General features: G+C 41.2%; 1 protein-coding gene across 3 annotated transcripts in view; it reads right to left on the bottom strand.

The window, feature by feature from the left end:
- The window catches only part of CDH12 (cadherin 12), a 534,988-nt gene that overhangs the window by 21,152 nt on the left and 492,038 nt on the right, over positions 1 to 21,798 (bottom strand). The window lies entirely within an intron of this gene.

The following is a 21,798-nucleotide window of genomic DNA, read 5'->3' as shown; positions in this document are numbered from 1 at the left end:
AGGTTGTTACATAAAATTTATCAGAAAGAAACATTGATAAAGTTTATGTGCTGTTTGCAGTGTTATTGGTCCCAGGATATGAGAGACAAAAGGAGGATGAGGTAATATCTTTTATTGGACTAACGTATGGTAGTGAAAGAGACAAACTTTCAAGCTTCACAGTGACTTGAAGATGAGCTCTGTAGAGTTCCAACAATTATTTCACTCTCAAACAGAAGTTGGTCTAGTAAAAAGTCACCCATCTTGTCTTTCTCATAGGTAAAATATGGCAGTATGCTTTCAGAAGTGTCTTGTTTAATAAAGTGTGTCTGCTACATGTTTTAATTTGCGATCAATGCTGAAATATACTGGAGACAATCATGAGATGGCAGTTTCATTTACCTTCCCCTCTTTGGTGCCTATGTAAGTTATGTTTGGTGAAATATCTTTGCATGAACCAGAGAAGATGACTCAGGATCTGACTCATAGCCCTTTGAAATCAGTGGGAGTTTTCTATTGATTTCAGGTCCTTGGACCCAGGAGGCTATAGTTTAAGGCAGGGGTTCTCAAAGCTGGTCCGCCGCTTGTTCAGGGAAAGCCCCTGGCACGCCAGACCGGTTTGTTTACCTGCCGCGTCCGCATGTTCAGCCGATCGTGGGTCCCACTGGCCGCGGTTCGCCGCTCCAGGCCAACGGGGGCTGCGGGAAGCGGCGCAGGCCAAGGGACGTGCTGGCTGCCCTTCCCACAGTCCCCATTGGCCTGGAACAGCGAACCGCGGCCAGTGGGACCCATGATCGGCGAACCTGCAGATGTGGCAGGTAAACAAACTGGTCTGGTGCGCCAGGGGCTTTCCCTGAACAAGTGGTGGACAGGTTTTGAAAACCACTGGTTTAAGGTACCAATCCTACAAACACTTATGCGTGTGATTAATTTTTAGCAAGTGAATTTGTTCTGCTGAAGTCAATCGGATTAATCTTTTGTTTATAGTTAAGCACATGCATAAATGTTTACAGGCCTTGGGACTCTAGCCTGCAAACCCTAATGCATGTCATTAACTTGATGAATATGAGTCCAGTAACGCTACTCATGTGCATATGTGATTACAGGATCCAGGCTTAAATTAAACATTTTATTTCCCACACAGTGGACCTAACACTGTTCCCTCTGAGACCATGACAAAACTGCTACTGACTTCACTGGGATTGGGATGGGATGAGAACAATTGGCCATACTTATGAAAACAGCATGGGCTATTTATGCTGGTAGTGCTTTAATGGTCTGAGAAAGGGGTGGAATTACCATCATCAAATTCAATGAACAATTGTATCCAGTGGTTGCAACATTTAATCACTTTCTCTATTGCTGTTACTTTACTAATAGCATATTGAACCATACTTATAAGGAAGAAAAATATTCCAATACCTTTTAGATTTAATTCAGCCTAGTCCTACATCATCCATTTCATTGATCAATCCCAGTGTTATTTTCTGCATTTCATTGTTTTAACTGTGGCTTAAACAGACCCAGATGTTACAATAATTCTTAATCTAGGAGAACAGATTTTGTATGTGCAACTGATGCATCTGGCTAACATGCTCAATTTGGAACCAGTCTGCTTATTTAGATTTACATGTGCAAAACCTAAGCACCTGATAAAGCATTTTGTACATAAGTGAATTCCTGGTGTGATTGGATATTAATGAAGCATAATTTCTATGAAACTTAGTCTTGCTTTCAAAGCCAAGGTAAGATGACATTTTTCTACATCAGCATCTTTCTTAATCACCTGTCAACCTGCAATCTTATTTTACAGCTGTGCCATGCTGGAAGAAACCAAGATCGTGCTCTTTCATTTTCCTGTGGGACTTTGAGTTGTGACTTGTGTTTGGAGTTGCTGCAGAGCTTTGTGACTGATTGTCCTATTTTGCTGCATTGAAGGCATAGTGGATTTGATCTGCCAGTCTTGCTGGTTTCTGTGGCCTTCTCCACCTAGAACTGAGTTGCATGACTTGGCGTCCACTAGAAACCCCAGGATGTTTCAGAACAATCTGAACCACAGCTCCTGCTTGGAGCCTGGGTAGTGTTCTGGGGCTGCTTTCATCTGCTCTTTTTAAAATCTGTCTTAAACTAGAAAAAAAAAAAAGAAATATTTTGCCACTTAGTTAGGAGGAAATACCTATTGGAATTACTGTTGACGAGGAACATATACAAATTAGCCAGTCTGAATAATTAATTCTAAGGTACTAGGTGAATTAACAAAAAGACTGACTGAAACCCTGATAACTTACTTTTGAAAAATCAACTGGGAAAGGAATCAGAAGACTAAAGAGTAACCAATGTAATACTCATTTAGAAGGGAAGAAATGTGATCCTGGCAGTTATGTAACTGAATCCTAACTTCTATGTCTAGAAAAAAATATAGATGGCTAGTAATTTTTTTTTCTTTTCATATTCATTCAAAGACCTGATTTCTAAGGGAGCATCCACAACTACAATAGAAGTCAATAAGAGCTCCATGAGCTCAGCACCTCTGAAAATTAGGCATTGAATTATTCTGGATTTGCAAATGATAATTCTTGCCAGAAAACTTGATGATTGTTGATGTGGGGAGTTGGGGGGAGAAGAGGAGGGTTAGAGAAATGTGGATTACAGAAACAGAGTAGATATTCTATATTTAAAAAATATACTTTATATGATAACATCTCTCTCAAACTCTGCATTGAAAAATTAACTCAAATGTGCTTGGAGAAACACATATCCCCTGCTCCTGCTCCCACTAGCTGCACTGGGAGCAGTTCAGGTACACTGACCAGTGGAACAAAAACACTGCAAAAAATGGGAAATGATAGACAACATTATATTAATATGTGGAGAGGGGATATTAATGAGGTGTGTCTGGTCTCATTGTAGGGAGTGGTCTTATATAAAGCCTTCATTTATTATATAGAAAACAGCAAGCTAATGACTTCTGAAATTATACTGAATTAGGATGGGTAATTCACCCAAGAGTTGGTATTCACCAGATGGTATTCACCCAAGAGGTCTGAAGGAACTCAAATGTGAAATTGCAGAACTACTAACTGTGGTACGTAACCTATAATTTAATCAGCTTCTATACCAAATGACTGGAGGATAGCTAATGTGACACCAATTTTTAAAAAGGGCTCCAGAGGTGATCCTGGCAATTACAGGCTGGTAAGCCTGATTTCAGTACTGGGCAAACTGATTGAAATTACAGTAAAGAAGAAAATTGTCAGACACATAGATTAACATAATTTGTTGGGGAAGAGCCAACATGGTTTTTGTAAAGGGAAATCATGCCTCACCAATCTACTAGAATTCTTTGAGGGGGGTCAACACTCATGTGGACAAGGAGTATCCAGTGAATATAGTCTACTTAGATTTTCAGAAAGCCTTTGACAAGGTCCCTCACCAAAGGCTCTTAAACAAAGTAAGCTGTCATGGGATAAGAGCGAAGGTGCTTTCGTGGATTGGTAACTGGTTGAAAGACAGGAAGCAAAGGATAGGAATAAATGATTAGTTTTTAGAATTGAGAGAGGTAAATAATGGTGTCCCCTAGGGGTCTGTTCTGGGACCAGTCCTATTCAACATATTCATAAATGATCTGGAAAAAGCAGTAAACAGTGAGGTGGCAAAATTTGCAGCTGATACAAAATTACTTAAGATAGTTGAGTCCCAAGCAGACTGTGAAGAGCTACAAAAGGATCTCACCAAACTGTGTGATTGGGCAACAAAATGGCAGAAGAAATTCAATGTTAATAAATGCAAAACAATGTTCATTGGAAAACATAATCCCAACTATACATATAAAATGATGGGGTCTAAATTAGCTGTTACCACTCAAGAAAGAGATCTTGGAGTTGGATCTTGGAGTTAGTTTTCTGAAAACATCCACTCAATGTGCAGTGGCAGTCAAAAAAGCAAACAGAACGTTGGGAATCATTAAGAAAGGGATAGATAATAAATCCATGGTACGTCCACATCTTGAATACTGCATGCAGATGTGGTCACCCCATCTCTAAAAAGATATATCAGAATTGGAAAAGGTTCAGAAAAGGGCAACAAAAATTATTAGGGGTCTGGAACAGCTGCCGTATGAGTAGAGATGAACAAGACCGGGACTTTTCAACTTAGATAAGAGATGACTAAGAGGGGATATGATAAATATCTATAAAATCATGTCTGGTGTGGAGAAAGTAAATAAGGAAGTGTTATTTACTCCTTCTCATAACACAAGAACTAGGGGTCGTCAAATGAAATTAATAGGCAGCAAGTTTAAAACAAACAAAAGGAAGTATTTTTTTCACATAGTGCACAGTCAATATGAGGAACTCCTTGCCAGAGGATGTTGTGAAGGCCAAGACTATAACAGGGTTCTAAAAAGAAGTAGATAAGTTCATGGAGGATAGGTCCATCAATGGCTATTAGCCAGGATGGGCAGGGATGGTGTCCCTAGTCTCTATTTGCCAGAAGCTGGGAATGGGCAACAGTGGATCGATCACTTGATGATTACCTGTTCTGTTCATTCCCTCTGGGGTACCTGACATTGTCCACTGTCAGAAGACAGAATACTGGGTTAGATGGACCTTTGGTCTGACCCAGTATGGGTGTTCTTATGTTCTAATGAACACCATTCAGGTTAGGGAAATAATACAGAGGGACCTAAAGAGCCTGGAAAATGATAAAATGAGATTGAATTTTTAAATATGCCAACTAAGGACACTGTATTTTTATACATGCAATTCCCAGGGGGAATGAACCAGGGAAGCAACAATGAGAACAGGTGGTATAGACTGGAAGAAAGCAAATTAGTCTAGAGTTTGAGATATGGTTGCACAAAAGTGTGCAAAAAGGCATTATATAATGTAGTAGGGAGATAATAGACCCTGTTTCTGGTAAATGATAACAAAAAACCCTGAAGTTTCTCTTGGGCACCACATGACAAATAAGATATCAGCAAATTGGAGGGAGTTCAGAGAACAGCATTAAAAATAATTCTGGGTCTGGAAACAGTCAATTATGAGGAAAGATTAAAAGAGCGAAAATATGTTTAGCTTGTATATGAGATGACAGGACAGACATGATAATGGTCTACAAATAGTGGAAGGGTTTAAATACCAAAAAGGGACGAGTATTATTTAGTATTATATAGGGAGATATAACAAGAGTATGGGATGAAATTAAGAAAGAAATTTAGGTTGACGAACAAAATCTTCCTGGTAGTGATACATATTAAGCTGCAGAGTAGTTTCCTGAGAGAAATGACAAAAGTCCTATCACTGGACATTTTAAAAAATAATTTGGGCAAAATCATAATACATTTATTGTATGGAAGAATACTGCATTGGCAGGAAGATGTATTGGGTGATCTCATAGGTCTTTACCATCTCTAATGTCTGATTATAAACAGATATTTCATGCTAAGAATCTAATTACATATAGTAATACTCACAAAGTTTTCATTAAATTGGAATTAAAGTTGAGTATATAACAACAAATTAAAGATTAAAAGCTTAGAAAAATGTTGCAGTTATTTAAAAAAAACAAAAACACAAAATAAATTGACATTTGGCTCTAAAGTTATGCCCAAAAGAAAACCAAATATTTTAAAGTAATGAAGTTGAAATGTCTGTCCTCTTAGCCTCCTATCTCAATTTCTTGTTTCTTTTATATCTACTTTATAGGATGAGTTATTCTTGGATTACAATTTTTTTTAAAAGGCATAAAGAACATAAATTTTGGGGAAAACACCTTGTGTCTAGAGCATCAGAAATGTGCACCACTGAGCACTGGTTCATATGTACATATCTTACTCAGTGAGATGCTTTGTTATCATACTAACCTTTGTCCTTCTTGTAGGAATTGCATAATTTCTTGATGCGGACATAGGAGATTTATACAGATAGGTAAACTAGGGTCTGTGCCTAATAACACCTGGATAATTGGCAACACATGGAATTCTATCTAATCAGGAGTGATGAATGATTGCCTTCAGTTTGCTATTTATTCAATCACAAGCTTGTATTACAAGTATGTCTTCCTTAGAGAGCTCTTCATGGCTGTTAAGGGCAGCTGGGACTAGTACAACCAACACTGATCAGAAATAAGGGTTTTGGTTTTGTGTGGTCAGTGATGCTGTTAAACTTCTTATTATTGCTAGACGAGGTAGTCAGAGAGTGGGTTCTTTTTCTCAGGGACTTCATATTTGAGACAACGTTAAGATTATTTGGGTTCCTTAACTACTTACAAAGGTTTGGGTTTAGTTGAATCTTCTTTTGTGTTCTAAGGTCTTGCAGGAGGATGGATTCTAGTAGGCCATTTCTGTTTTTTAACTAATATGATCCTATGAAATAGCTGTATTAAAGATGAAATATGTTTTTATAAGCACCGAAGACCACATAAAATTCAAGTTGTTCTATGTTAACAGTCCACAAATCCTTTCTGCATGATTTTTCAACTCCTCAGTACTCTGTACTATCCAGTGCCCATAGCATTGTGTACATCCATTGGGCTGACTATCCTGTATCAGGTAACCTTCAATAAAATCAAACAACACTACTATTTAGTTAGATAATCATATTTATTTTGAAGTTAGGTGAAGATTAACATATTTGAACCTATTAAAAACCTATAGGGAAAATCACACCACTGATTTATGCCAGTTCTAATATTGGGATATTTTCATAATGAAGCATTCCTACTTAAATGATAAAAATCCTGTCAATATCAACAGAAATCACGTTAGTAGGTTTAACCACCACAATGCAGGAAATGTGGTCTGATATAGCAATGTCTAATAATGGGTTATTGGGGGGGGGGGATTTAATACTGTTTCCCATAATATCCAGCCAACATTGAATTTTCTCTCTATCTTTTATTTATTCTGAGCCAAGAAACAGGAAGGACTGGTAATAGAGCTCAAAAGAGGCTAATATATCCCCACACGTTTTTTTTTCCTCTTTAAATAATTTAGTAAGGCTAGCTCATCTTCTCTTAATGGGGGCATGAACTCCCTATACCTATGCTGAGGATTTTCAAAGCCTTGTTATTTCATTAAAGGTCAAACCAAATAAAATCCTAATGGAGTTGCAATCAGCTCTTATCTTACCCTCCATGTAACCCTATGGGTACCAGCTTGATCCCAAAAGAAGCCAATCTATGCAAATATGTCTCAAACAATTTATAACATCAGTGAATAAATACTTGCAGGAAGATATTAACCAAAGCAAAATACAAACAAGATGGCAGAAATGTCAAAAATAACAAACAGAGACTTCTTAGGCAGTGTGGCTTACGAACTCACTTCACTAAACCCTTACTTATCATCCAGTATTTTCCCCATATGCTACCTTAAATGTCTCTACTAGCACACAAAGCATACAATATGTGTACAAGAACAGTGAGGTATGGTATGATCTAGAGGACTTATTACCATGAATTTGGAATGGTTGCATTATTCACCAGTAGCAAAGTCAAGAGTGAGTTGGGTAGGTCATGTCTAACAAATGACCAAAAAAACCCTTTCATTTTGCACTTCACTGGATAAGCATTATAAATGTGTTATATATTTTCCATAAAATCCATTTTTACAGATATTGTAAAGTGTTTATAAGATGTTCAGTAGGATTACTTTTTTTTGTACCCTTCCACCTATAAAACCAAGTGTCTTTGTTAGTGTGAGGTTTCCAGAAGTATTGGCCTAACTCTTCTCCTACGCAAGTCAAACTCTCATTGACTTCATAGTCATAGTTGTGACTTCACAGTCACAAAAATCCCACCTATAAATGAAACTGTATAAACACCTGCGAGAGAGTAACACTAACATACCTATCCCCCCTATATAAATGACCCTCAATGGCTTTTCTAGATTTAGAAATGTTTTGACTTTAAAGTGTTATAAAGCTTTGCTGTTTTGGGAGACCGCAGTCCCTAAACTTTTCACTGGTGCTAGACAGAATTTTGCACATTGTGGGCATTGGGTAGTTGTGACTTCAGGAGGGTGGAGGGAGAATTCTACATTTGGAGAGAAGAAGAAGAAAACATTCTATTCACCGTATCACATGGCCAGCTCTTTCACATGAGAATTAGATATAAAACATATGTAGAAATTCAACACCTCCCACTGACTAGAATTCTTTGCACTCCATAAATACATGACTTGCAGTCTTTTCACAGTGAGCTACAATCTCACTCCATTTCTAAATAATGAAGGTGAAAGATTAATGTTTTTCAGCAGCTAGCAGGCCACCTGATGTGGTACAGATAATGTCAATACAAACAAATAACACTTTGCTCTTAGCTTCTGATGAGAACAGTGAATGTTTATTTGGCATGATGCAGAACTAATTTACATGAAGGCAATGGCTGTGGGAACACTCACTGATTCTGATGACTACATCAGATTTGACTGAAAGAAGCTGTTGAACTTTTCATAAGCCCTATAAATTTGACATACACATTTTAGTAAAACACACTAGACAAAATGGGGAATAAAATCTGCTTCACTTCAATTATCAACGGTTCCAAACTGCCAATTGTTCCTGTCTACAAATGTCATCACTTCCTCGCCCTCCCCATCTAAAATGCTGTTCAGATGCTCATCAAAATCTTCAGTCAGCTCTGTTGTCTGCTTTGCATTTCTCATGATGGGACGCATATCTTAGCAAAAGCTGTTGTCATTTGGAAAATGCATTGTTTTTATTTTTACTAGTACACTGAGAAGGCAGTGCTGCAAGACCAAGAGAGAATGAAAAGCTGTAACTTGTATTTCCGGCTTAGACGTTTGGGGTAAAATGTATATATTCAGAAATCTTGCATTTAACCCCTTTAATACAAGCTTACCATACACAACATCTCTCCAGGGCTGGTACAACTGTGGTGCACCTACAGGACAAAATTAGGTTAAGGACACAGCCTCAGAACCCCATTCTCCTTGCTGCTGTAATGGATCTTTAGGTATTGCTGAGGTTTGGGGCAGACCTGAACAGTGGAGACCATTCTGCATGTGCACTCTCTCTCTCTCTCTAACCTGTCCATAATGAGGGAAGGATGGTACCATCTGAGTCTACTGGTCCAGCATTAGTAGGAGATCTGTTTGCTACCAGCTGATTTATTTCCATTGCCTGCAGATGGGAGATCACACTATGTGAAAGTGTTCCTACTCTGCCAGCTTTCCATGGGAGGAGGCCATGATGGCGTGGACATTAAAGAGCATCCTAGAATCTCTGGTGATGGGAGGGGCATTTGAGGATGGTTTGGGGTGGACTGTGGGCAGACAGAGAGCTGGTTGTGGCTCCCTCGTTCTCAGCTGCCTGTCTCCAGGCAGCTTTAACTTACACTCTGGCATAATGTTCTCAGGGTCTTAACACCAACCAAGAATCAGGGGGAGCAGAGCTTCACTATACCACACCCTTTTCAATTTCTGTCCATCTCCTGACACACCCAGCCCCTCTCCTTAAACCAGGAAGCAAATTTCCAGTTCAGGAAATGGTGGTGTAAGCATATGTGACAGCAGATCTGGTAGAGGAAGCCACAGAGCTTCATACTAGTAATGTTTCTCTCACCCAGCGGGAATTGGCTGCTTTGAGTCCACTTTTCAGTGTGCAAATATTTGGCGCTCAGTATCCTATCTTAGTCTTTGAGATGCGTTAACTCAGTACCTATTCTCATTGCATAAATCAAAACCGTAATGAAGCTGAGGAAGCCCAAGAGAGAAAAGATGTCACACTGAAGACCAGTGGTGCCAAAATTACACTAGTGGGAGCTGTGGACACATAGTGGGATGATTCTGTCACCTACTCTGGCCTGTACGGGGGCCTCACAAACCCTGCAGCGAGGGGTTTGGTACAGGTAGATTTGGGGATTTGAAAGGGAATGGCTATAGTGTTAAGCACTTTGGGGAATACTGTGGTGCTGGGCAGCCCATAGCCAGCCTTGAGGAGGTGGCCATAAATTAGAATAGTCCCAAGGCTGCTCCAGTTTACACTGAAGGTTGTTCAAACCCCAGAGAAACCCAGAATCCAGAAGGTGGTCATTGGTACCCCTTGACTTCCTCTTGGGCTGTGACCTATCAGGAAATATCTTTGGAGATTAAGGCCTAAATGAGTTCATTAATATCAAACTGCAGATTGTTAATGTAAGATCCATATGGATGCCATCAGTGCCATCCCATTTTATGTCTGCTTTTTCAGTTCATCCACATACAAAGATGTGGCCCCAGCCATGTATTTGCTACTCTCCTGTGTGTTGATCCATTTCTCTTAGAGATCTAAGGATGCCCCAAGCTGAAATTGTATGCCAAGCATGTTACCATCCCCTACCCCAAATATATGTGACTGTCAATAAATCCTAGCTTAAAATTACATTAATGTTGCTGCAAGGAAACAATGGCCCAAAATATAAGAACCTCTCTAGATGAAATGCAACAACTGTTTAGACATATACAACAACAAACTATACAACAAGTTAAGAGAGGAAGTTAGCACTAACATATCCAATTTAATTAAAAGGGAAATTTAGATCGAATGTATTTGGAGTTTAGCCAGAATACAAGAGCTAACGCCACTATTCTTGTGAAAAGTGCAGTAGGCTCTTTAATTACCACCAGTCCTCAGGGCTGTAGTTTTATGTGGTGGGGAGCTATTTCAATTTTGACTAAGGGAAGAGAACCACTTTAAAGAATGACCAACACTGTTCCCTATAGCACCTAGGTTTCTTTAGAGGTTCGTCCAAGTAATGACCTAAGCAAGATTAAGATGGGTTTTGAGCCATGACAAGACCACTGTTTGAGATGATATGGCTGTAGCACACGAAATCACTGCTTTTAATCCAGTGATTGCATTTTATAGTGTTTGAGGAATCCATTGCTGCAGAGACTTGGAGTGAGGACCTTTCATGCAAAAGCAGCAGTTCTACTACATGAGCTACAGTACAATTGCAACAGAATGCATATTTTTTGCAGAATCTAGCCACTAGGGGGCAAAAGCATAATATGCTGCTGCTCCATTAAACTACAAGTGGGTGGTTAGATCATTATGTACTGCTGAGCGCTTACCTCCCTCATTCCTTCTTCCTGGCTGGTCCTAATCAAATGGAGGAGCCTTCTATGACAATTCTTCCTCTCTCCCTCAGTGCTAAACACTGTCCTGAGCTACCAGCACACACTTTCTGACCAAACTGTTCATTCAGACTGAGCTTGATAAGCTGATGGAGGGGCTGGTATGATGAGGTTGCCTACAATGGTATTTGCCCATCCATGACTGCTATTAGCAATATGGTCAATGGCTGGAGGTGGGATACTTGATGGGAGAGCTCTGAGTTTCTATAGAGAATCCTTTTACAGGTGTCTGGAGGGTGGGTCTCTCCCCTTGGCTCAGGGCCTAACTGATCATATTTGGGGTTGGGAAGGAATCTTCCCCAGGGTAGATTGGCCAATCCCCTTGGGGTCTTTCACTTTCCTCTGCAGCATGGGACACAGGTCACTTATTGGTGTGAACTCGAGTAAATGGTGGATTCTCTGTAACTTGAAATCTTTAAATCAAGATTAGAGGACTTCAGTAACTCAGCCAGAGGTTATGGGCATATTACAGGGTGAGTGGGTGAGGTTCTGTGGCCTGTGATATGTAGGAGGTCAGACAAGATAAGATGATCACAATGGTCTCTTCTGGCCTTAAAGAATGAATCTAAGAGTTATGGAGCTACAGCCCACCTACTGAGAGAAGTGTACAAATACTTTGTTTTCTTCAAGTAAAATATCAAAAGTAGTATTTGACATTCTAGTAGTCAATTTTTATAAACCTAGTGAATAGATCACTGGACTGGGACTAAGGAGTTCTGAGTTCTTTACCAAATTCTGCCATTGACCTGCTGAGTGACCTTGGGCTCCGTTTCCCTATCTGTAAAATAGAGAGACTGATACTGACTTCCTTTTAGAACACTTAGAGATCTACTGTGAAAAAATGCTATGTAAGAACTAGGTATTGCTATTAAAGATTGAGGGTCCTCTCCTTCCTGCTTGAGCTGTGAATTCTAAACAATCTCAACAGCTGTGTGGTGAATGCCCATTGCCCACACATCTTAAAACAAAGGATCTGACCGTTGTACATGGATGTTTAGAAATCCATCTTTTCTCCATGTTCACCATTAGAATCATAGAATATCAGGGTTGGAAGGGATCTCAGGAGGTCATCTAGTCCAACCCCCTGCTCAAAGCAGGACCAACCCCCAATTAAATCATCCCAGCCAGGGCTTTGTCAAGCCTGACCTTAAAAACTTCTAAGGAAGGAGATTCTACCACCTCCCTAGGTAACGCATTCCAGTGTTTCACCACCCTCCTAGTGAAAAAGTTTTTCCTAATATCCAACCTAAACCTCCCCCACTGCAACTTGAGACCATTACTCCTTGTCCTGTCCTCTTCTACCACTGAGAATAGTCTAGAACCATCCTCTCTGGAACCACCTCTCAGGTAGTTGAAAGCAGCTATCAAATCCCCCCTCATTCTTCTCTTCTGCAGACTAAACAATCCCAGTTCCCTCAGCCTCTCCTCATAAGTCATGTGTTCCAGACCCCTAATCATTTTTGTTGCCCTTCGCTGGACTCTCTCCAATTTATCCACATCCTTCTTGTAGTGTGGGGCCCAAAACTGGACACAGTACTCCAGATGAGGCCTCACCAATGTCGAATAGAGGGGAACAATCACGTCCCTTGATCTGCTCGCTATGCCCCTACTTATACATCCCAAAATGCCAGTGGCCTTCTTGGCAACAAGGGCACACTGCTGACTCATATCCAGCTTCTCGTCCACTGTCACCCCTAGGTCCTTTTCCACAGAACTGCTGCCTAGCCATTCAGTCCCTAGTCTGTAGCTGTGCATTGGGTTCTTCCGTCCTAAGTGCAGGACCCTGCACTTATCCTTATTGAACCTCATCAGATTTCTTTTGGCCCAATCCTCCAATTTGTCTAGGTCCCTCTGTATCCTATCCCTGCCCTCCAGTGTATCTACCACTCCTCCCAGTTTAGTATCATCTGCAAATTTGCTGAGAGTGCAATCCACACCATCCTCCAGATCATTTATGAAGATATTGAACAAAACCGGCCCCAGGACCGACCCCTGGGGCACTCCACTTGACACCGTCTGCCAACTAGACATGGAGCCATTGATCACTACCCGTTGAGCCCGACAATCTAGCCAACTTTCTACCCACCTTATAGTGCATTCATCCAGCCCATACTTCTTTAACTTGCTGACAAGAATACTGTGGGAGACGGTGTCAAAAGCTTTGCTAAAGTCAAGAAACAATACATCCACTGCTTTCCCTTCATCCACAGAACCAGTAATCTCATCATAGAAGGCGATTAGATTAGTCAGGCATGACCTACCCTTGGTGAATCCATGCTGACTGTTCCTGATCACTTTCCTCTCATGTAAGTGCTTCAGGATTGATTCTTTGAGGATCTGCTCCATGATTTTTCCGGGGACTGAGGTGAGGCTGACTGGCCTGTAGTTCCCAGGATCCTCCTTCTTCCCTTTTTTAAAGATTGGCACTACCTTAGCCTTTTTCCAGTCATCTGGGACTTCCCCCGTTCACCATGGGTTTTCAAAGATAATGGCCAATGGCTCTGCAATCACAGCCGCCAATTCCTTTAGCACTCTCGGATGCAATTCGTCAGGCCCCATGGACTTGTGCATGTCCAGCTTTTCTAAATAGTCCCTAACCACCTCTTTCTCCACAGAGGGCTGGCCATCTACTCCCCATGTTGTGATGCCCAGCGCAGCAGTCTGGGAGCTGTCCTTGTTAGTGAAGACAGAGGCAAAAAAAGCATTGAGCACATTAGCTTTTTCCACATCCTCTGTCACTAAGTTGCCTCCCTCATTCAGTAAGGGGCCCACACTTTCCTTGGCTTTCTTCTTGTTGCCAACATACCTGAAGAAACCCTTCTTGTTACTCTTGACATCTCTTGCTAGCTGCAGCTCCAGGTGCGATTTGGCCCTCCTGATTTCATTCCTACATGCCCGAGCAATATTTTTATACTCTTCCCTGGTCATATGTCCAACCTTCCACTTCTTGTAAGCTTCTTTTTTATGTTTAAGATCCGCTAGGATTTCACCATTAAGCCAAGCTGGTTGCCTGCCATATTTACTATTCTTTCGACTCATCAGGATGGTTTGTCCCTGTAACCTCAACAGGGATTCCTTGAAATACAGCCAGCTCTCCTGGACTCCTTTCCCCTTCAAGTTAGTCCCCCAAGGGATCCTACCCATCCGTTCCCTGAGGGAGTCGAAGTCTGCTTTCCTGAGAACAAAGACATTTTTGCCAGAGTAGGGTGTCCCTCCGACATCCTTACAGATGCAGGAACTAATTTCCTGGCAGGAACTATGGAAAGCCTTTGGGAAGCTCATGGGGTAAATCACTTGGTTGCCACCCCTTACCACCATCAAACAAATGGCCTGGTGGAGAAGTTTAATGAAACTTTGGAGGCCATGATACGTAAATTCGTAAATGAGCACTGCAACGATTGGGACTTAGTCTTACAGTAGTTGCTCTTTGCCTACAGAGCTGTACCACATCCCAGTTTAGGGTTTTCACCATTTGAACTTGTATATGGCCGCAAGGTTAAGGGGCCATTACAGTTGCTGAAGCAGCAATGGGAGGGGTTTACACCTTCTCCAGGAACTAACATTCTGGACTTTGTAACCAACCTACAAAACACCCTCTGAAACTCTTTGGCCCTTGCTAAAGAAAACCTAAAAGATGCTCAAAAAGACCAAAAAGCCTGGTATGATAAACATGCCAGAGAGTGGCCCTTCAAAGTAGGGGACCAGGTCATGGTCTTAAAGGCGCTCCAAGCCCATTAAAATGGAAGCATCGTGGGAAGGGCCATTCACGGTCCAAGAGCACCTGGCAGCTGTCAATTATCTCATAGCATTCCCCACCTCCAACCGAAAGCCTAAGGTGTACCATATTAATTCTCTAAAGCCCTTTTCTTCCAGAGAATTAAAGGTTTGTCAGTTTACAGCCCAGGGAGAAGATAACACTGAGTGGCCTGAAGGTGTCTACTGCGAAGGGAAAAGTGATGGTGGTGTGGAAGAGGTGAACCTCTCCATGACCTTTGGGTGTATGCAGAGACAGCAGATCAAGGAGCTGTGCGCTAGCTACGCACCGATGTTCTCAGCCACCCCAGGACTGACTGAATGGGCATACCACTCCATTGACACAGGTAATGCTCACCCGCCCAATTAGAGCCCAACCTTACCGAGTGTCTCCTCAAGCTAAAACTGCTATAGAAAAGAAGATTCAAGATATGCTACAGATGGGTGTAATTCGCCCCTCTGGCAGTGCACAGGCACCTCCAGTGGTTCTAGTTCCCAAACCAGATGGGGAGATATGTTTTTGCGTGGACTACCGTAAGCTAAATGCTGTAACTCGCCCAGACAACTATCCAATGCCACGCACAGATGAACTACTGGAGAAACTGGGATGGGCCCAGTTCATCTCTACCTTGGACTTAACCAAGGGGTACTGGCAAGTATCGCTAGATGAATCCGCTAAGGAAAGGTCAGCCTTCATCACACATGTCGGGCCGTATGAATTTAATGTGCTCCCTTTTGGGCTGCGTAATGCTCCTGCCACCTTCCAAAGACTTGTAGATGGTCTCCTAGTGGAATTAGGAGAATATGCAGTCGCCTACCTTGACGATGTGGCCATATTTTCGGATTCCTGGGCAGAAGAACTGGAACATCTACAAAAAGTCTTTGAGTGCATCTGGGAGGCAGGACTAACTGTTAAGGCTAAGAAGTGTCAAATAGGCCTAAACAGAGTGATTTACCTTGGACACCAGGTGGGTCAAGGAACTATCAACCCCCTACAGGCCAAAGTGGATGCTATCCAAAAGTGGCCTGTCCCAAAGTCAAAGAAACAGGTTCAATCCTTCTTAGGCTTGGCCGGATATTACAGGCGATTTGTACCGCAATACAGCCAAATCGCCACCCCACTGACAGACCTAACCAACAAGAAACAGCCAAATGCCATTCAGTGGACTGAAGAGTGTCAGAAGGCCTTTAACCAGCTTAAAGCGACACTCATGCCTGACCCTGTGCTAAGGGCCCCAGACTTTGACAAACCGTTCCTAGTAACCACAGATGCGTCCAAGCGTGGTGTGGGAGCAGTCTAAATGCAGGAAGGACTGAATCAAGAATTCCATCCTGTCGTGTTTCTCAGCAAGAAGCTGTCTGAGAGGGAAAGCCACTGTTCAATCAGTGAAAAGGAATGTTATGCCATTGTCTACGCTCTGGAAAAGCTATGCCTATACGTTTGGGGATGGTGTTTCCACCTGCAAACAGACCATGCTGTGCTACAGTGGCTTCATACTGCCAAGGGAAATAACAAAAAATGTATTTGGTGGAGTTTATTTTGATTTATTTTGATTTTAATATTTTGATTTCGACATACAACACATTTCAGGAGCTTCTAAGCAAGTGGCTGATTCACTCTCCCATGAAAGTTTCCCAGAATGTGGAAAATATTGTTTGTCTTTTCCTTAAGATGTGGAAAATATTGTTAGTCTTTATACAGTTAGTAGTATATTTAAAGATGCATGTGTCTTATTAACTCTGTTTTCTCCTAGATCTCCAGGAAGAAGTCACAGCAAGTGTTTCACCCTATCTGTCATTTGGGGGGCATATCATAAACATAAAGGGAAGGGTAACCACCTTTCTGTATACAGTGCTATAAAATCCCTCCTGGCCAGAGGCAAAATCCTTTCACCTGTAAAGGGTTTAGAAGCTAAGGTAACCCTGCTGGAACCTAACCCAAAATGGCCAATGAGGGGACAAGAGTCTTTCAGATCTGGAGAGGAGGGAATAAAGGGTTTGGTCTGACTGTGTGATGCTTTTGCCGGGAACAGATCAGGAATGCAGCCTTACAACCCCTGTAAAGTTAGTAAGTAATCTAGCTAGAAAATGTGTCAGATTTTCTTTTGTTTAATGGCTTGTAAAATAAGCTGTGCTGGAGGGAATGTGTATTGCTGTTTTTGTGTCTTTTTGTAACTTAAGGTTTTACCTGGAGGGATTCTCTATGTTTTGAATCTGATTACCTGTAAAGTGTTTACCATCCTGATTTTACAGAGGTGATTCTTTTACCTTTTCTTTAATTATAATTCTTCTTTTAAGAACCTGATTGATTTTTCATTGGTCTTAAGATCCAAGGGTTTAGGTCTGTGTTCACCTGTACAAATTGGTGAGGATTATTATCAAGCCTTCCCCAGGAAAAGGGGTGTAGGTCTTGGGGGGGATATTTTTGGGGAAGACATCTCCAAGTGGTCTCTTTCGCTGTTCTTTGTTTAAAAGGCTTGGTGGTAGCAGCATACTATTCAAGGACAAGGCAAAGTTTGTACTGTGGGGAAGTTTTAATCTAAGCTGGTAAGAATAAGTTTAGGAGGTCTTTCATGCAGGTCCCCACATCTGTACCCTAGAGTTCAGAGTTGGGAAAGAACCTTGACAGGGTTGAATCAGCAACCCTTTTCCCAGCACCGTGTTGCATGTGGAAAAACGGTCTGACCCAGTATGGCCATTCTTTTGTTCTTAACAGTACAAAAGGATGTAAGTAGGGAGCGTTATATTCTAGTTCTGGAATTCTGGATCTGAGCAGGATGGGGCCTTTTTGCTTTAAATGGTTCTGTGGCTCACGAGGTAGGGCACGTGAGTCAAGTAAGGAGGTTCAGTGGGGCAATGTCATGGAGGAGAATATCAAACTCATTTTAATCAGTCACATCTGTAGTTCAGACCAAAGGTAAAAATCCTTTATCCACTAAGATACATCATCTCCTAGGAAATCTGACATCTTCAAAGATGCCACTTGAAATGTGGCTTAATCTCACATAGTGTTAGAGAAATATCTATACTCCAGATATCATTGTATGTAATGGTGATTTCCCGACCATCTACTTATGCTGGCATTTTTGATTGTTACTTAGCTTTGTCCCTAAGATGTCACATTGGTCTCAACCTTTATAGAGTATGTGCATATGTAAGCATGATTTTAATAAAAAACCTGATGCTATCTCTAAAAGAAATTAGATTTGATTGACACCAACATTTTCTGATTTATAAATTATATAAATACTCAGTGTTTATTTGAGTACAGATGCTTGTCTGTCCTGGAGGGCTTGTAACTGTCGTGGGCTAGGAATCTGAGAAGAACATGTGAAAATATTTCCTTTCTTTTTCTTTGAGAAGTGCTTTGGGATCTTTAATGGCCACAAAGTACACAGGACTTCAGCTTAACATTTATGCCAAGCATTTCTTGCTGCGGTATGAGGGAAATGGAAATGGACAGAATATCTCTCCCACAAGTACTGAAATCTAAATTTAACACAGTTTGAAAATCAGGTGCGCTAGGGCAATGTTCCAAAACAGTGTCACATAGAGTCATATTTGCAGGTGCTGACTACCTAAGGCACCTTCTTTTCTTTGTGTCTTCCTATTTCTCTTTCTCTGAATTTGTGTTCTGGGCCTCTTCATTTCCATATTTATGTCAACTTCCATCCCCACAATCCATACTTATTCAAACTCTGAACTTCTCAGAAACCTCAACAGCCCTAATTCCATCTACTGGAGAAAAATAAACCTCAGCATTTTCAGTGATTTTCAGCAACATAGTCTCTCCTTCTTCTTTCCCCCATGCAAAAAAAAAAAAAAAAAAAACACCCAAATTCAACCTCCACTATTATTTAGCTACTACTTCCCCCTCCCCATACATTTAAAACAGAGTTAGACATTTTTGCCTGATAAAGTGGATTAAATTGCTGTGACTAGTGTTGCATCCTTTAATGTGAGCTATTTTAGACTGCTTTGTTCTTTTGAGTTATAACTTCTGCTGCATACACTGCAGATTTTTCGTTTATTCTAGTCTCCATTGTTTTGCAGATTGTTGTTGTAATAGGCACATAATGGCTAAACTGCTCTAGGAAAACATCTCTGGGAACATGAATTAATTTGTAAAGAAACCGTACTATCCAGCACATTATATTGCCTATTACCTCAGAGAACATTTCTTGCCATTCTGTGTCTACTTAGAGGGCCTATTTACTTGGAAGCAGTGTTGCACTACTTAAGCTCCTTCTTTAAAATATTGTAAAACTGACAGACCATTATTTACCCCTACAAGGTAATCTAGATTTTAAATAGCTAAGAGACCATAATTGCTGCAAGACCCATTTGAAAGTTGTAATCACATGCAGCTCTTTGTAACTAAATTATGCTTTTGCTAACTTTTCTTTATTGACTCTTACTTTCAATTAGAGGATATAAATCTTATGGAGTATTGGATTCTAATACATAAGTAATTAACAATTATGTCTATGTTCTTTCACTTGAACTAACTAATATGTGAACACAGGTTAAATAGTAAACAATGACCATCTTACCGCCACCCCCAAATATGGGAGTTCTTTAATTGGCAGTTTCCACAGTTATAAGGGACTGATCCAAAGCTCAATGAAGCAAATAGGAGTTTTTCTATTGACTTAAGGAGCTTTGTATGAGGCACCAAGGCTCAAAGGTATTTGGATGGGAAGTTATAAGGGGAGAGGAGATAAGTATGTGTTTTCAAGACCAAAATCATGATGGTTTGGCTGAAAGAAATTATCTTTCAGAGTCAAACTGAGGGAGATGTACTGCCTCTACAGTACCCAGTAGTCATTTGTTGTCCCAGTGTGTCTATTGGTCTTCTGGCACCGCCTCACTTATCTGTAGTATCAGAGTATCTTATCCCTCATTTGGATTCTCAGACTGGCAATTGGACACCTAAGGGCATAGACAACTTGTGCCTCCCCATACGGGGCTGGGAGGTGCGGGTGGGGGCAGCGCACAATCTAAAGGGGAGGACATGTGACCTCCCAGCCAGGGAGAAGTGGCTCTCAGGTGGAAGTGGCTCCATCCGGCTCCCTATCCAGCTGCCAGGGAGAGCAGTTGAATGTGCTGGGTGGGGAGGCGCAGGGAGAGACGGACAGAACCCTTCTCCTTCCCAGCCCCCGGCAGGTCAATCTGGGGGGGGGCACTTCTACACCCCCCCATACCTTCCCTACAAGTCACCTCTTCACTGGGCAAATGTGGAAATGAGCACCTCAGCCTAACGTAGGCCCCAGTACTGCAATGAGCTCTGCATGGGTGGGCTCTGAAGGATGGTTAAATCAATTATTGTGTTAGCCATAGTTTTAGTTTAAGTTTAATGTTTTAACTAAGTCAGGGAGCTCAGAAAGGGATCCAAAAAAGGGAAGATGCACTATAGAGTAAATCCTCCAGGAAACTAAGAGATGCCATTCTTCATGCAGTCTTTAGTTTCCTGGGGCACACTTCCTTCTGGAGCAAAAACAAAGCAACCCAGGACAGGGCAGTCACGGGCTACAGATACACAGAGTAGTAGAAAGTTTGTTACCTCATTTCTGTACACAGCTTCTATTCACAATAAAGGGTTTATCTTGACACTGTTCTGCTCACTATAAAAATATCACAGGCTACTGCACCCACAAGAAGTCCCACAGACTTAACCAGCGGTTCCTTCAGGCAGATCCAGTTGCAGGATCAGGGCCTAGGCACTCAAGCATGAAAACTGGTCTCTCTTAGGGCCAGATTATCAGCCAGTTACTCTCACTGGAGAGCAGTTACTTATTCAAGAGATTAACACTGGGCCATTTGAATGAGAAACTTCTCAGAAACATGAGTAAGGGGCTCACTATCTGGCCCTAAGAGAGAGTCCAACTTTCAAGATAACACTGGTTTTGATGGGACTACTTTTGTAAGCTCACCGCTAGGGGAAGGGGTTCACAACCTGGCCCTTTGTTAGGGGCGGCGGGGGAGGGAGAGGAGGGAATGTAATCTATGTCCCATAGTCTATATGAAACTACACCATCTTGTGGTGGAAAGGAATGCAGGATGGGCAGGCACAAGAGCTACCTGTGGGAAAGCAATCACCCTTCCCATTGCTATGTCAGCTGTCTTAGATCCTGAACTCCAGCAATATTTGCATTCTAGTCCTGGGCGCCTCTGAAAAGACTGGCATTTTTGATTAATTGTGTTGTTGTTTTGGAGATGTGCTGGGCAATGTTTACTAAGGACAATTACAAGATTAACAATTTATTTTCACATGTTAAATGTAATCTCCACCAACATGTGCACTCAAGTGTCTAGAGTAGAGTAAATTTTTTTAACATATTAGCTACATGTGGTATTTTAGGAGAATCTAATTTTATGCAATCATTAATATGCCTTTTCTAAATCAGAACCATTAATTCTGTTTACATAAAGTATATGTATCATTAGCATCAGACTTTTTTTCTGGAAGTCTGAGGCAGTTTTAGAAAGAGTGAGACTTGTCACACTTTATAGTGAAGTTCCATTTTTTCATAAAGGTTTAATAAATTATTCCTGTTATAGACATGAATACCATGCATAATAAATGGTTGTGAGCACATCATTAGAAGGAGGTAACGATGGATTGTTATATGCAGCCTATTTACCTTTTTGACACTAATAATCTATAACAATTTATTAATCATTTATTACTCTTTATAAACTATTTATGAATGGAACCTTAACATAAAGAGTGACAAAAAGACTATTACTTGGAAAAGGTGCAGCACTGATATCCCTCAATTTATGCATAATATAGGTGTAGTATGTCCAAAGCATTGCCAATTCCCCGACCCTGCCTTTCCACATTTGCTCCCAATGTACTTCTAAACAGTTTTTGATGGACTCCCTCTGGGTATGACAAACGTCTGCATACCTTTTCAGTACCCAGA

Source organism: Chelonia mydas, chromosome 2, assembly GCF_015237465.2.
Source record: "Chelonia mydas isolate rCheMyd1 chromosome 2, rCheMyd1.pri.v2, whole genome shotgun sequence".
In the NCBI taxonomy this organism is placed as follows: domain Eukaryota; kingdom Metazoa; phylum Chordata; order Testudines; family Cheloniidae; genus Chelonia; species Chelonia mydas.
Note: the sequence above shows the minus strand (reverse complement) of the source record. Positions and strands in the feature narration are given on the sequence as shown.